This window comes from Panthera uncia, chromosome F2 (genome assembly GCF_023721935.1).
Source record: "Panthera uncia isolate 11264 chromosome F2, Puncia_PCG_1.0, whole genome shotgun sequence".
Taxonomy (NCBI): domain Eukaryota; kingdom Metazoa; phylum Chordata; class Mammalia; order Carnivora; family Felidae; genus Panthera; species Panthera uncia.
Window position 1 is genome coordinate 9,430,645 of NC_064812.1, and position 7,922 is coordinate 9,438,566.

General features: G+C 50.5%; 1 long non-coding RNA gene across 2 annotated transcripts; it reads left to right on the top strand.

Moving 5' to 3' along the window:
- The first annotated feature begins 4,387 nt into the window (after window positions 1-4,387).
- Window positions 4,388-6,504, top strand: LOC125924393 (uncharacterized). 2 transcript variants are annotated; one of them, XR_007458378.1, is made up of 2 exons: window positions 4,388-4,718; window positions 5,299-6,504. It is a non-coding gene; the product is annotated as an uncharacterized LOC125924393 (long non-coding RNA). The 2 variants fall into 2 exon arrangements; XR_007458377.1 differs by having other exon boundaries at window positions 5,871-6,504.
- Window positions 6,505-7,922: the final 1,418 nt, after the last annotated feature.

Consider the following 7,922-nt stretch of genomic DNA (forward strand, 5'->3'; position numbering starts at 1 on the left):
CGTCAGCACACTTAGGAGTAGGTGGGGAGAGTGTGTGTGTGTGTGTGTGTGTGTGTGTGTGTGTGCGCATTACCATGGCAGTGGTTAAGACACAGGTTCCGGAGTCAGACTGGGAAGGAATCCTGATTCCCCCCACTTGCTTCCGACTCAAACGTAAATAAACCACTTCGCCTCTCTTTGCCTCAGTTTACCTATCTACAAAAACGAGGAGAGTAAGTCCCTTCTTCACATGGCTGTGGTGAGGCTTAAAGGGGGCAATGGCCAGAAAGTACTTAGGGACACACGAACTCTCAGTAACCACTGGGACTCACCACCTCACTTGTCCTGAAAAGCACAGCATTTGGGGCCGAAGGGACTTCGGGGGCACCCCAGCTCTCTCTGTTTACAAGGGATGAGGCTGTGGTTCAGAACGCAGGGCTCACCGTCTCACAATAGCCCGGGACAAGGCCTCCTGCCCCAACCCAGAAGTCTTCCCAGAACATTTATCTTGGAGAAACTTGGCTTTGAAGGGACACTTACATTCCCCCTGCTGTGGTGCCAACCTGATGGCTGGGGTGAGTGGCCTGAGAACAGAAGGCATGTCTTCTGCTGCGTTTTGACTAGCAGGGAACATTTACGGGGCCTCCACTCAGTGCCTGGCACTGTGCTCAGAGTCTCATAAAATCCCCCATCACTCCTGTGATGGTCTCCCTCTTACGCATGAGGAAACAGAGGCTCAGAGGGGAAGTGTGATTGCCTGAGCTATCACCTACGTAAGGGGCTGCGCTGACATTTGAAGTTGGTCTGCCCTCACAGCCCTGCTTACCTGACTTCCTGGAGCCCAGGCGATGCCTGCCTTTTGCCGTTCCGGTTTTCCGAGCCCAGAGGACCATCTGAGAGGCTGTGCCGTCTTTGGTTTACGAAGGCAAATTGAGAACCCAGATAGTTAAGGGGATTTGGCTCAAACATTTCTGGGGGTGAATGTGCCCCAGAAGTTCAGCGAGCCTGGACTCCCTGTTTGCAGGTGGCAGAACCCTCACCTGCACTAGTTCAAGTTCAGAGGGAAAGATCTTGGCTCGTGTCGACAGACCACGTGGTAGTCAGGCTTGGTTAAAACCAGACACGCTCAGAACCTGTCGGTCTTCTCTCTCACCCCGCTTCTCTCTGGTTGCCAGCTTTCTTTTCTCAGACCCGCTTTCCCACAAGAGTGGAATTGTGATTGCTGCCAGTTCAAAACTCACCTTCTAATTGCTTTGGGTTCTTCCTCTTCAACTCATTTGGAAATTCCAGGGAAAGGTTCTGATTGGCAGGCTCGTGGTCACATGTCAATCCCTGAGCCAATCGCTGTGGTAGAGAGGCGGGACTTTATGATTGCCCCTCCCACCACAGGGCGGGACCTTCCCGCCTGGACAAGTAAGTCGGGAGGGGTGTGGCCAGCATGACCGGGGTGACAGGAGTTCCCCAAGCAAGCCGGTGGTGGCGCCTGGTGGTGCGAGGCCCTGGGGCTCTGGTGGGCACCTCGGTCGCTGCTAGAAAAAGGAGCGCGCTCTTACTGGATGTGTGAGCCTTGCTCACCACAGGTAACAAATAGCCTCGAGATCTTTTTATAGCAATAATTTATGCTCACTGAACCCGCAGCTCTGCGTAAGGTAAAGGGAGGCATTCTACATCCCGACCTCAATCTGGTTTCTAGAGGGGTTTTGTGACATTTCCACAAATAGACCAGTTCTTGATTAAGTAGCCTAAAGAACAGGCACATTGTCTCTTCACCTAGAGCTCCATGCTGTTGCTGCCCTGAGGACTGTTTGAGAACTGACACTCTTGCTGACTGTCCTCCAGGGTGGTGCCCCGGGGACAGCGCTGATACCCCAGGCAGGCTGCAGGGCTGCTGAAGCCCTGCACCCAGCCCTCCCCACGTCAGAGGCTGTTTGCTGGGAAGTGGAAAGAGCAGTGGCGACCAAGGGGTGCTGGGGGTGCCCGATCCACTCTGCAAGCCCTGCCATAAGGGAAAGAAACGAGCTTAAGGAGGAGTTCAGCCCCCGGGAGAGGAGAGATGGGACCTGGAAGGCAGGATGTCCCTCCGTGCAGAGCAAGACCAGGCTGCCTTCTCAAAGAAGGTAGGAATATCTCTAAAGAAAGAATTTGCCTACCAGAAGTGGGGTTGACCCACCACGGAAGTCTGGCCATGGAGGGTCAGAGGAGCAGAGAGGGAAGCGTCCCCTGAGCGTTGTCCAAGGGAGAGGCGGCACTGGCCCAGGAGCACGACCTGTCCGGTTTTAGTGGCTGCATATCCTTGTGGTGGAAGGTGGAAATGTCAGGCTGGCCAGAAGCTCAGCGCCAGGAAATACTCAAATATGTAATTAATGCCACGTGTTTTGTTTCCTGTCTCACCCAGACAGCTTCTGGTTTGCAGCTGGCCTGCAGGGAGAGACCGCCCTGAGCCAAGGAACTAACTTCTAGTATCCTTGGCAGTTGTTCTTGCTGTGCAGTGATTACTTGGCATGCTGGTTTATACATCAATCTTTTTGAATTGTGTTAATGTGAGTCTGCCTATGATAGGGGGAGACCCTGAAAATGGCAAAGACACTAATGCTAAGTTCCATCCTGTAAGGGTACGTGGCAGCCAGCTGCCTCTCGTATAAGTATCCATCCCTCTTAGCTTTCCTTCGGATTTCTACAGTGGCGATCCTGTGAGTGTTCAGCAAAAGTTGGGCACCAGGAGAAAAATCAAACAAGCTCCTACATCTGCCATAACGTACACAATTCAAGCCCCCTCTTTTTTTTTTTTAAGCCCCCTCTTATCTGCAGGGCATGAAAAGACAATATCGTCACAGTCCCCAAGGAGCTAAGTAGACAGATAAGGAACACACACATGTAACCACAAGGCAGTGAAAACCTCCGTCTGTAGCCATTTTAGAGCTTACGCTGTTCTCTCTTGCCTGTGATCTCACCCTTTTGCTATTACAAATCCAAAGTCTGTGAAGGCAGGTAGTGCTAACTCAAATTACAGATGACGGAATGACACAGAAAGGTTGACCAGATCTGCCCAAGAGCCTATTTGGACACACGTTTGCCCAGCTTCCCAGTTTTGGCCCTTTCTATGTGCCAATAGCTGCCCCGAGTTGTCGATCAATTTTTTTTTTCTGGTAGTCCTTCTGCCTGCAAAACCTCTCCCTCTCCTCCGTCCCCCTCCCCACCTTCCCTTCTTCCTGCCCCTGCATCCTCCCAGGGAGTCTCCCAGTCAGAATCCTACTGCCAACCCTTCTATAAATCCAAACCGTTTATCCGGGAATTTATAGGGCATCGTGCTAAGTGTGGAACTAGAGGGTCAGGACAGTGAGGAATAGGCACAGATTCCCCAAACCTCCCCAAAGAGAGAAAATAATCCTTAACTGTAGGAACCATGATGGAGCTGTCAAAAACTCATGAAACCAGCTATGAAGTCATGACACATGAGTCACCGGGTATTTCTGCCCTAACAGGTGACAATAGCATAATCTCCATCAAAAGGAAAAATAAAATCAAAGAGAAAAAAAAAAAAAAAACAAAAAAACCCACAGAGGAGCGCCCTTGACATAAAGGAACAGTTGTTGTTGTCACTTGCTGGCGCCATCTTGTGGTTAGAGCTGGTATTCCCAGAGCTAAGTAGCAACACCGCGCTCCCTGTGCCTTGCTTCCCCCAAGCACCAAGGTGCCCCTGTGTCCAGGGCAGCATCCGACTTAATCACAGTGACTTTCCTATGTCAGTCTTGCTCTGCTTTCCTTAAGTTGCCATGACTTTTCAGCCTCAGCACTCTTGATATTCCCAGCCTGAGGATTCTTTGTTATGGGGTCAGTCCTGCGCATCGTGAGGTATTCAGCAGCATGCCTGGCCCCCAGCCGCTGGATGCTAACAGCATCCCTACTCGCCTTGTGGTCCGGTCCGATGGGGGAGCCTCCCGTGAAGGGGAGGACAGATGGATTCGCCAGGCTCTGGACCTGCGCTGTCCAGCCGGGTAGCCAGTAGCCCCGTGTGGCTATTCACATGTAAATTAATTAAAATGGGATGCAATTAAATATTTACTGTCTCCATCACCCTAGCTGCGTTCCAAGGGCTCTATGGTGTCATTCAGTGAGTGACACCACATTGACAGCCCAGAGAGAGAACGTTTGCTTCTTCACCAGAAGTTCTGTCCGACGCTGCGGCACTGGATTTCCCACACAGCATGGAGACCCTGAATTGTAGCCTTTGCTAGATTCGAGCGTAGGTATCCCCCAGGAAAACTTAACTTCTGCCGCTATGCAAACCAGCAAACCTGCGGTGCGAATTTACACAGAGATATTTTCAGTGTTAAGTAACCACCTCTGAACGTGTTGGTTCCAAATTAGGGCAGTTCATACCCTGGTTTATCATCCCCGAAGTGTTGGTTCCTGATTAGAAGCTGCAAATGGTAATTCACTTCTCCTAGGGTGTGAATTACAGTTAACTTGTAGGAACAGATCACAGTCTTTATAATGCAGTACGTAAAACAATTTTTGTTCACGTTTATTTTTTTGAGAGAGAGAGAGAGAGAGAGACAGAGAGACAGAGCAGGAATGGGGTAGAAGCAGAGAGACAGGGAGACACAGAATCCGAAGCAGGCTCCAGGCTAGACGCGGGGCCGAACTCACGCGAGATCACGCGAGATCATGACCTGAGCCGGAGTCGGCCGCTTAACCGACTGAGCCACCCAGGCGCCGCTATGATGTACTATTTTAATGTGAGTGGCGCTGTGCGAAATACAGCAGAGGCTCTGAGAGGTGTTAAGTCCTGTCCTGCCTCTGAGCATCCTCTTGTGCTGGTCCTTTTACCTGGATAACTCTCTTTCTACCTGGCTGGCTAACTCTTACCTAATCCTTCCTGTCTTGACGTAAGCATCATTTCTCCAAAAACGACCCTCTTTGATGTGGCCATCTAACTAAGTTCACTCGTAGCTATTCTTCACTCTGAGGGTCCTGTCCGCTCACCTCACAGCACTTGTCATTATGTGTTGGCTTGAGTGTTTGGCTCACCTTTTTCTCCTCCCCTCCCTCACTAGCAGATAATTCCACAAAATAGAACACAACCATGTTTTTCACTGCTGTGTTTCCAGCATCAGGACGTTAACTATCATGCAAGCAAAAAGAAAAGCCAACAAATAAGTTTTCACAATACTAAAAAATAGTCTGGGACGTCACCAGAGGGTACTTCCTAGGCTCGGGAAATATTGGATGGATAAAGGGAGGGCCGGGGACCTAGTGGGATCACACTGTTTATTGGTGGCCAAGTCAGGATTCGAATTCACACCTGTCGATTTGCAGGTGCTTCTTTCTGAGAACCACGGAGCCTAGGGGCAGAAGGGATCCTTAAAATCAGCCAGCCCAGGGTCTCCGGGAGCCAGGCTGATATGATACGTGGGTGGACCAGCCCACACAGGACGAGAGAGGACGGTGACAAAGCTGTCAGCGTCGCCAGTTAGAGCGAGCTCAGTTCAACTATGTAAAAACAAGACCAGCCGGTGACGTGGACTGCTGCCCAAACTGTTTTGCACTTGATTCCTCCTCCCCAGCATCTCCGTAGGTGCTATCAGCTTCCATTCCTCAAAAAGCAGTGCCGTGTGTTTGGGGGCCTCTTTGCCCACAGGCCATCCCCCCAGAGAGCGCTGGGCTGGAGGGAACAGCTTCCTGTTCTCCCCACCCCCACCAGACTCTGGCCTGAAGTTTGGGTGAGGCTGGCCAGTGAGATACCCTGCTGCTTCTTGGGCACCTGTTTGCTTTCCAACCTGTACCTCCCGGGAGATTTTTCCAGGCAGATATCGAGGAATTTGCTCCATCGTTTTGGAGGACCATCGGTTGCAGCTCAGCTGTATAAATCATCCACGTCCCCTCATTAGACTTGCTGAGGAAGGGGAAGGAGTGGTGAGTCAAGCTTCCGAGCCGTGATGGAGAGTGGTGGAGAGAGCTCCAGTCTTCCCTCGTGCTAACAGCATCACCCTCCCGGATCACCCGAGGCTTCTCAGAGGACGGCTGAATCATCCTGACCTTTAGAGATGCTCCCGCCCCCGCCTCCCTAGGCTCTGCTCACCTCAAAGGCGCTGGCATTTTCTCAGGGTGAGGTGATGCTTGCATGAGCAGAGGCCAGAAGAGGAAACGTAGCTGGAGAAAACCAGTGTGGAAATGCCAGTCTGCTCTTTCTGGAACCCGACAGCCAGAGCAAGGTGCCATATGGCTTCAAATTCCAGATTCACTTGTAAAGTAACCCCTGTGTGCCCTCTGTGGTGGGGAGGGGAGGGACCAGCTGTGGTCCTGTCCTGGCCAGCATCACTATCACTGTCCTCACCATCACCATCACTGTCATTGTCACTGTTATCGTTATTATCGCCATCACATCATCACCATCGCCATAACCCTCACCCTCACCCTCACCATCACACCATTAACATCACTACCATCACCATGGCCATCATCATTGTCATTGTCAATGTTGTTATAGCCCTGATGGATAATAAATAATAAGTATTTATCGAACTCCTATTTTGTATCAAGTTCTGTGCCTGTCATCTCATTCTCCCATCATCTTATTCTCCAAAGCTCTTGCATTTTAGAAATAAGGGCCCTGAGACTAAGTGATTTAGGTAATGGGGAGAGAAACCTCCCAATTATAACGTGTCAGGGTAGGATTCAACCCAGACTGTGGCCCGTCCCAAATTGTGCGATCTCAGTGTACGTGAGATTCTCCCTCAATAGTGTCTATCACAGCTGTACTCAAGGAATTATTCATGTGGTAATGGCCTTCCTGATCCGATGTAGGTTTCATGGGTGAGGACCGCGTTGTTCACTGCTACATCCGTAGTGCAAAGCCAGTCAGACCTGGCACATTGTGGGTGCTCTGTACCTACTAGTTGCTTGAACAGGTTCTTGGAACATCACACTCCTACAGTTTTACATATTCTATGCAAATACCAAGTGTATTCACCTTCATTGTATTTTTTAAATCCTTCTAGGCAGATCTAAGGCAGGGAGGCAGGACAGGTATGCATGATCATATTCAACAAACTAGAGAAGCTGAGTGAATGCAGCTACTTTATAATTGAACCAGAACTCCAGTCCTTATTTCTGATCACCGATTCAGTGATACTCTACATTTCATCAGGGTCATAAGTGTCAGTATCTTGCGTGACAGAGAGGAGTAGGGATTCACCCAAAGTCCCTCAGCAAATCAGAATTGCCACACCGTGACCCTTGATCAGCTCACCAAAAGGGAACGTGGTCTCGCAAAACTGGTCCCGCAAAACCATTGACCGTGTGGAGCTGTATGTTGCCAGCTAGGCTGACCTTGAGAAATTGATCACTTTATCATAGCTCCTTGCCCTCTTCTTCGGGTTACCACCCATCTTTTGTTTCCTGACGTCTTTTCACCCTTTTTTTCAAACCTTCAGGAACCCACCACCAAGTTGCCCCACCCAAAGCACGCAGTCCCCTTTTTGGCACCGGACTCCACCCCTTGCTCTTCTCCCACCTCCCTTACTTCTACACTGGCTTTGTCTTACCCATCATCTCTATGCACGTGCCCCCATCAGCTACCTGATGCCTGCACCTGTGGCCTATGCTGGGTCTTTCCCAAGAATATAGACAAAGTCACTTACTATGTGTTACTTACCTGGGCTCTGGACATTCAAATTCTGCGGATTCCGACCCTGATGAATTATGTGATCCTTGGCACTGTTTTTCAAAAATTTTTTTTTTCAACATTTTTTATTTATTTTTGGGACAGAGAGAGACAGAGCATGAACGGGGGAGGGGCAGAGAGAGAGGGAGACACAGAATCGGAAACAGGCTCCAGGCTCCGAGCCATCAGCCCAGAGCCTGACGCGGGGCTCGAACTCACGGACCGCGAGATCGTGACCTGGCTGAAGTCGGACGCTTAACCGACTGCGCCACCCAGG